This window comes from Caretta caretta, chromosome 1 (assembly GCF_965140235.1).
Source record: "Caretta caretta isolate rCarCar2 chromosome 1, rCarCar1.hap1, whole genome shotgun sequence".
NCBI classification, from domain to species: Eukaryota; Metazoa; Chordata; order Testudines; family Cheloniidae; genus Caretta; species Caretta caretta.
The window spans coordinates 5,786,569-5,795,642 of record NC_134206.1 but is presented as its reverse complement, the minus strand read 5'-3'; the positions used below and the strand labels follow the sequence as shown (position 1 = coordinate 5,795,642).

At 44.6% G+C, this 9,074-nt stretch overlaps 1 pseudogene; it reads left to right on the top strand.

The window, feature by feature from the left end:
- Window positions 1-2,893: 2,893 nt before the first annotated feature.
- Window positions 2,894-4,585, top strand: LOC125633281 (olfactory receptor 51G2-like; annotated as a pseudogene).
- Window positions 4,586-9,074: the final 4,489 nt, after the last annotated feature.

The following is a 9,074-nucleotide window of genomic DNA, read 5'->3' as shown; positions in this document are numbered from 1 at the left end:
CCATCGTCTACAGCCAAGCTCTAAGATACAACCGCCTTTGCTCTAATCCCTCAGACACAGACATAGACCTACAAGATCTCTATCAAGTATCCTTAAAACTACAATACCCACCTGCTGAAGTGCAAAAACAGATTGACAGAGCCAGAAGAGTACCCAGAAGTCACCTACTACAGGACAGGCCGAACAAAGAAAATAACAGAATGCCACTAGCTGTCACCTTCAGCCCCCAACTAAAACCCCTCCAGCACATCATCAAATATCTACAATCTATCCTGAAAAATGATCCCTCACAGATCTTGGGAGACAGACCAGTCCTCACTTACAGACAGCCCCTGAACCTGAAGCAAATACTCTCCAGCAACCACACACCACACAATGAAAACACTAACTCAGGAACCTATCCTTCCAACAAAGCCTGAGGCCAACTCTGTCCACATATTTATTCAAGTGACACCATCATAGGACCTAATCACATTAGCCATTCCATCAGGGGCTCGTTCACCTGCACATCTACCAATGTTATATATGTCATCATGTGCCAGCAACGCCCCTCTGCCATGTACATTGACCAAACCAGACAGTCTCTACACAAAAGAATAAATGGACACAAATCTGACATCAGGAATCGTAACATTCAAAAACCAGTAGGAAAACACTTCAACCTCTCTGACCACTCAGTAAAAGACTTAAGGGTGGCAATTCTTCAACACAAAAGCTTGAAAAACAGACCCCAACGAGAAACTGCTGAGCTTGAATTAATATGCAAACTAGATACCATTAACTTGGGTTTGAATAGAGACTGGGAGTGGCTGGGTCATTACACATATTGAATCTATTTCCCCACATTAAGTATCCTCACACCTTCTTGTCACCTGTCTAGATGGGCCATCTTGATTATCACCACAAAAGTCTTTTTCTCCTGCTGATAATAGCTCATCTTAATTAATTAGCCTCTTACAGTTTGTATGGCAACTTCCATCTTCTCTGTATATCTTCTTACTATATGTTCCATTGTATGCATCCAATGAAGTGGGCTGTAGTCCATGAAAGTTTATGCTCTAATAAATTTGTTAATCTCTAAGGTGCCACAAATATTCCTGTTCTTTTTATGTACGAAAGAGTGAGAGCTCAGAGAAGGAATATTTTCTATACTGATCCCAATGCCTATTAACACATTGGATACAGGCTACAGACTGACCGAACAGAACCTGAGGAGATCCAGGAAGCTATTAACTGAGGGACAGGGGAGCTACTGGACTTTTGTTTCCTGACAAGCACCTGAATGAGGGCTGTGACGCTGCAATCTTTTCAGGTTCTGAAGAAATCCAGATAACAAATGTAGTCCCACTCTAACCTGAGAAATCATCTCTGAAAGAAGATCAAAAGCTAAAGAATGGGTTGACAAGTGTGTACTAAAGTACAGATGTGTAAAAATTATGCCAAAACTTTTCACTGTAATACAAATATTGCACATCAATCTTTCATGACATGCCTGTGTATCAAAAACCAGCAGCAGAGTTGTTCTACAGGAAGGAGCAGGGGTAAAATTACTGCTTAATGGCTTTTACTTTAGTAATTATTCCAGAAGTGCACCACAGGGTTTGTGCTATGAACTCTTCATTCAGTGAACAGTTGGATGATTCTGTCCCCTGGAAACTGACAAGAAGCAGTGTCTAAAACTGACATTCGGGGCCATAAACACAACCCCTCTGAAATACCTGTGCAAGACTTCCAAAAAGTCACGAGAGCACAGAATCCCTGGTCTCCCTTTCAGCAGAGTAGAGCTGAGTTGCAGGGAAGGGGAATGTAATCGTGGTTGTATGTAATTTACGCCCATCACCTGTTACACGAGCATGGCTGAAGTAACATGCAAACTCAAGTGGATAGTAGTGGAAACCTAGTGTTTGCACTTTTCACCCATTTGTGATGTCAGCCCTTCACCCAACCAGCTGAATTAACTGCCTTGTAACTTGCCAGATATCTACAGACCCTTGCATGGTGACAAGATGCAGGTCCTGTGAGGATGAAGAGAAGTCTGTACAACAATCAAACTCTCTGGATTCAGTCAGCATTGGCCAGGCAAAGCACTTCAGCTCCTCTTGGTGGGATTCTTGGGGGTCAGAGTGTATCGGGGGAGCATTTGGTAAGGGAAAGTTAACAGATCCCAGTTCTGATTGAATTTACCATATCAATCTGGCGGCACCTTAAAGACTAACAGATTTATTTGGGCATCAGCTTTCGTTGGTAAAAACCCCACTTCTTCAGATGCATCAGATTCATTTGCCTTTGAAGAGTGTTTTTTTTTAACCCATGAAAGCTCATGCCCAAATAAATCTGTAAGTCTTTAAGGTGCCACCGCACTCCTCATTGTTTTTGTGGATACAGACTAACACGACTCCCCTCTGATACATGTAAATCTAGAGTGATGCAGTTCAAGTCAGCGTTACTGAATTAAGAGATGGTAGTAAAACAGATAAGTACAATGCACTTTCCTTGTTTTTAGACACATCATGGTACAATGGGCCACACTCAGAAGTGGAGAGCAAGAAAGGGTGTCTTTGGTAAAGTCACAATTGTAAAATCACAAAGTGTTCAAATGGGCTATAGAACTCCCAGCCACAAGGTATCAATGGGGCCAAGAGCTTAGAAGAATTCAAAGACGGACTGGATATTTTTATGGGTAATGATAACATTCCATTACAGTAGTGAGGATAGTTTTCAAAACTCTTGGAAGGGCTCTAAACCTTCCAGATTTCCATCGCAAAATGTGTCTGATTAATGGGTGTAAGGGGGAAACTTTCCCTGGGAGCAGGTTATCTCATACCTGTCTATTGTAGGGCTTCTTCCACCTTTCTCTGAAGCATCTGGAACTGGTCATTGCATATTGGGCTAGATGGACTACAGGTCTGCTCCAATCTGGCAGTGTCTATCTTCCTATTTGTGGTGTAAATCCAAGATTATGTTTTTGCTGATATTGCTTGATATCCTTGGAGTCTCTAGACTTGCACTGAGAGCAGAAAGATGTCTTGTTAAATATCATATAGTCTCCTGTTCTTTTTCATTTCAGGAAGTAAAGTTCAGCACTCCTCGGACCTGCCCAGTATATTATGTCAGCTGTCAGTGACACCAAATTCAACTCTGCAGAGTTCCATCTCACAGGGATACTGGGGAGGAAGATATCCATCTCTGGATCTCTATCCCCTTTTGTTTAATGTATGTTATTTCCATAGTAGGAAATTCACTCATTCTGTTCATTATAAAAACATATCCAAGCCTCCATGAGCCCATGTACATTTCCCTTTCCATGTTGGCCATCACAGACCTTGGCATATCAATAACCACCATGCCGACAACACTGCGTATATTCTTATTTAACTCTATGGAGATCAGCCTCAATGCCTGTTTAGTCCAGCTGTTCTTCATCCACTCACTTCAATGCATTGAATCCTCCATAGAATCATAGAATCATAGAATATCAGGGTTGGAAGGGACCCCAGAAGGTCATCTAGTCCAACCCCCTGCTCAAAGCAGGACCAATTCCCAATGAAATCATCCCAGCCAGGGCTTTGTCAAGCCTGACCTTAAAAACCTCTAAGGAAGGAGATTCTACCACCTCCCTAGGTAACGCATTCCAGTGTTTCACCACCCTCTTAGTGAAAAAGTTTTTCCTAATATCCAATCTAAACCTCCCCCACTGCAACTTGAGACCATTACTCCTCGTTCTGTCATCTGCTACCATTGAGAACAGTCTAGAGCCATCCTCTTTGGAACCCCCTTTCAGGTAGTTGAAAGCAGCTATCAAATCCCCCCTCATTCTTCTCTTCTGCAGGCTAAACAATCCCAGCTCCCTCAGCCTCTCCTCATAACTCATGTGTTCCAGTCCCCTAATCATTTTTGTTGCCCTTCGCTGGACTCTCTCCAATTTATCCACATCCTTCTTGAAGTGTGGGGCCCAAAACTGGACACAGTACTCCAGATGAGGCCTCACCAATGTCCATGCTCTTGTTGATGGCCTTTGACCGCTTTGTTGCAATCCGTGATCAGCTGAGATATGTCTCCATCTTAACCCTGCCGAGAACAGCCAAGATGGGACTGGTGTTTGTGCTAAGAAGGGTGGCCATAATACCCCACTCCCCTTTCTCCTGAAACAGTTCCAATACTGTCGAGCCAATGTCCTCTCCCATTCCTACTGCCTGCACCAGGACGTCATGAAGATGGCTTGTTCGGATATCTCAATCAACAGCATCCATGGCTTGTTTACTACACTCTTAACGGTGGGGTTAGACTCACTGCTCATATGCCTCTCTTATGTGATGATCCTCAAAACAGTGCTGAGCATCGCATCCACCGTGGTGTGCCTCAGGGCCCTTAACACCTGTGTCTCCCACCTCTGCGCTGTTCTGCTCTTCTACATGCCAATGCTCGGCTTGTCTGTGTTACACAGATTTGGAAAGGGCTCTCCTCCCTTGATTCAGATTCTCCTGGGCTACATCTACCTGCTGGTTCCACCCCGATGAACCCAGTTGTGTACAGCGTGAAAAGCAAACACCTCTGTGCGAGGATAATCAGTGTGTTCGTGAAGTGAAGGGTCAGTTCATCATCCAGCTCCAACACTGGTGACATGGTAGCCAGAAAACATGAACCATCTATTCCATCCTGTACCCTTACATCCGAGACGACATGAGCTACTGATCTGCACTGTGTAGCTAGATGTTCAGGTGGAGTCTAAGGCCTGGGGCAATGGGAGAGAGGCTGGTGAGAGATGACAGTGCACTGGGGGAAGGAGATCAAGGCAGGCAACAGCATTACAAAGTGACTGTGTTCATGGAGAGCCTGGTGACTCGTGGGATGCTGGACCATAAAGAGCCATATCGGAGTCTGCTCCGATCTTGGAACTCCTGTTGATACATTCAATAAAGTGAAGGGGGTTGGATGATGTTTCCCATAACACCTGGCTTGTCACTGTCCCATCTCTGGCTAAACATCCACGGGCCCTGAGAACAGCTGTTCTGCAGTCACACCCCTAGCCCTTCCTGAGCATTCTGGGTGCTGTGTGATCTATGAGAACTGCATCAGCTGTGGACAGGGATATTCAAGGGGCACAGACACCCACCCTTCCCCTATGCCCTCAGCCACATCCTTGTGACAGAGTCATGTCAGAGACATGATTAATGCAGGAGCCCTAGGAGAAGCCATTCAGGGAGCCCCGTTGATGTCTGTACACATCACATACCTGCTGAGCACACTCCGCACCAAAGCAGAGCAGATCTGCACGTGTGAGTGAGGGTCTGACACACAGAAGACCTGGCAAGAGACTCAAGGCAAAATTCTCTTCTCCTCTCCTTCATTTGTACTGCCCCAGATGCTTGAAAAAAGGGTGGAGATGGTCCTCAACTCCCCCACAGAGGCACAGCTAGCTCCTTTTCCAGCCCAGCCCATTCAGTGTAGGGTGACTGTTTTTCAAAAGGCAAAAGTGGGACACATGCAGGATTCCCGTACCCTCTGTAACCCCACCCCTGAAAGGTGGCCCACTCAGTTTTCCAGTTCTAGCTATGCCACTGGTCCCAAGAACTCCTTGGCTTCTCAAAGAATGTAAGCTGGGCCAGTTCTGTTCCTCTATCTCCAGAGCAAAGCTTGTAGTGATAGCTGAGATAGATAAGTGTAAATGTGTGACAGCTCCCTGTTATTTTAAAACCATTTTCTCTAATGTTTTGTGCTCTTTTCTAATAAACCTACTTGTTTTAAGGAGGCTGGGGGTGACTGTATAGCTCTGGTCACTAGCACCCAAAGGGAAGAAACTGAGGTGTCCACTGGGACCTGCTTGGTGACAAGCACTTAGCGTAGATGGTGTGTTGTTTCCAGCTTGAAGAGTGGGACAATTAAGAACATAAGAATGGGCTTACTGGGTCAGACCAATGTTCCATCTAGCCCAGTATCTTGTCTTCCAACAGTGGCCAATGCCAGGTGCCCCACAGGAAATAAACAGAAAGGCAATTATCAGGTCCTCCATGTGCTGTCACCTATTCCCAGCTTTTGGCAAACAGAGGCTAGGGACACCATCCCTGCCCATCCTGGCTAATAGTCATTGATGGACCTATCCTCCATGAATTTATCTAGTTCTTTTTTGAACCGTGTTATGGTCTTGGACTTCACAACATCCTCTGGCAAGGAGTTCCACAGGTTGACTCTGCGTTGTGTGAAGAAATACTTCCTTTTATTTATTTTAGACCTTCTGCCTATTAATTTCACTTGGTGCCCCCTATTTCCTTTATTATGCGAATGAGTAAATAACACTTCCTTATTTACTTTTTCCACACCTATCATGATTAAACTGTGACATTCCTCCCAACACAGTAAAGTACCAGATTTAGAGAGTAACAAGACCATATATCCTGGTTTTATTGTGACAATCCTGTTTCTTCTTGGCCAGCGTATATCTTTGTTGAGTGCCTATTAGCATTCAGAGTAGCAACTTGCTCAAGTTGCATCCAAGGTAGTGAGCCACTCAAGACAATGATTCATAAAGTCATAGAATTTAAGGCCAGAATAGAATATTAAATCATCTAGTCTGACTGCCTGCAGAATTTCACCTAGTTACACTTGTGTTGGGGACACTGGGCACTGCACTAGGTAACTTGGGAGGGTGGAAGACCAGGAGTCTAGGCCCAGATAAATGAAGGCCCCATTGCTTCTTGAACCCTCTGTGATCCTGCATAACTCTGAGGAAGCTAGCATACAAACAGACAGGTTTGCACACGGCTCACCAGCCAAGGCCAGCTTCGGCCTGGGAAACAGATAGATAAGGCAGAAATGTTTAGCAAAAACTAGTAACAAATAGGACCAAATAAGGCAAGGCTCGGGCAATGCTACTGAGAAAAAACACAACTGGCTACTTTAGCTGATTGGCTACGGTATTGTACGGGGCAACAGGTAATTGGTTGCATAAGCTTGTGTAGTGAAGTAGGAAAAGGTATAAAATGTATACTGGAATCTGCTGTACTGGGGCAGGATTTGAGACAGCTCAGTCTCCCTGTGCCCTATTTGGAGCTCCAAATAAATCTCTCTGCTTCTCCACCCCATTGTGGTCATTGGTGCGACACATACCGGGCAATGAACCCAGCTGTTGCTTGCTCGGGAACTCTGTGCTGGCAAGACTTGTATTGAGCCCAATGACTTGTGTTTCACTCATGCATAACTTTCTTCATCTAAACTGTATCTTCTAGGAAGGCATCCAGTCTTGATTTTGAGTTATCAGAAGAATCTGCCACTTCCCTTGGGAGTTTGTTCCACTGGTTAAGCACCCTCACCGTTAAAAATGTGTGCCTCATTTCCAGATTTAATTTGTCTGGCTTCAGGTTCCAGCCATTCGTTCCTGTTATACCTTTTTCTGCTAGATTAAAGAGCCAGGTTGTACTCAATGTTTTGTCCTATGCCTGTGTTTGTGCACTATTATCAAGTCAGCTCTCAGACTTCCCTACTTCTGCTCACTACACCCCTGTTTATACAGCCAAGTGAAGATGGAAATGACAGAGGAGGAGAAAGACCTTTGTGTATTAGTCAGTCCCAGGATGACTGTGAGCCACTGATGTTATGCAGCTGTGAAAAAGAGAAATGAGATCCTAGAATGTGTAAGGCGAGATAGGGAAATATTAATATCCTTATACCAGGCATTGGTGAGACCTCCTCTGGTAAACTCTGTGAAATTCTGGTCACTCATATTCCAGAAAGAAGAATTCAGGCTGGAAAAGGGGCAAAGAAGGTCTCCTTCGGTGATCAGGGCAATGAAGGGCCGGTCTTATGTGGAGACTTAAAAAGCTTGTCTGGTTTAGCATTTCAGAAGGCAGGCTGAGCAGGAATCTGTTTGCTCTATAAATACATTGGGGGTACAAACCAGAGAGGCAGATGAGTTCCTGAAACTAAAGGACAGTGTTGGCACAAGAACAAATGGGGACAAACTGGCCAGGAGTAAACTGAGGCTGGAAAAGAAAAGATTTCTGACCATCAGAGGAGGGAAGTTCTGAAACTGCCTCCCAACAGGACCAGTGGGGGGCAAACCACCCAGCTGATTTTAAGATGGAGTTTGGCAAGTTTATGCACCAGACAATATGCCAGGGTCTCCTGCCATAACAGGGGACTGGGCTCATTCACCCAGGAGGTCCCTCCCATCCTTATGTCTCTATGGGTCACATTTGCCCATTTTGCATCACACTGGGAGCTCATGTGGAGCTGCTTGTCCATTGTGACCCTGCTCCGTACCCGGGCCAATGGATTTGTCCGTCAATAGATTCAGGAGAATGCATGACTGTGTGTTTGAGAGTGGTAGCCGTGTTAGTCTGTATCAGCAGAAAGAACAAGGAGTACTTTTGGCACCTTAGAGACTAACAAATTTATTTCAGCACAAGTTTTGGTGGGCTAAAGCCCACTTCATCAGATGCATGCAGTGGAAAATACAGTAGGAAGATATATAAATACAGAGAACATGAAAAAATAGGGGTTGCCATACCAACTCAACTAGACCAATCAATTAAGGTGGGCTGTTATCAGCAGGAGAAAAAAAAATTGTAGTGGTAATCAGGATAGACCATTTCAAACAGTTGACAAGAAGGTGTGAGTAACATTATGGGGGAAATTAGCATGGGGAAATAGTTTTCAGTTAGTGTAATGACTCAATCACTCCCAATCTTTATTCAAGCCTAATTTAATGCTGTCCAATTTGCAGTTCTGCTGTTCTGCTGTTTCTTGTTGGAGTCTGTTTTTGAAGTGTTTTTGTTGAATAATTGCGACTTTTAGGTCTGTAAATTGAGTGTCCAGGGTTGCTGAAGTGTTCTCTGACTGGTTTTTGAATGTTATAATTCTTGACATCTGATTTGTGTCCCTTTATTCTTTTGCATAGAGACTGTGTGGTTTGGCCCATGTACATGGCGGAGGGGCATTGCTGGCACATGGGGCTGAAGGTGATGGATAGTAGAGTTTTGTTACTTTTTATGTTGGGCCTGTCGTGTAGTAGATGACTTCTGGGTACTCTTCTGGCTCTGTCAATCTGTTTCTTCACTTCAGCAGGTGGGGACTGTAGT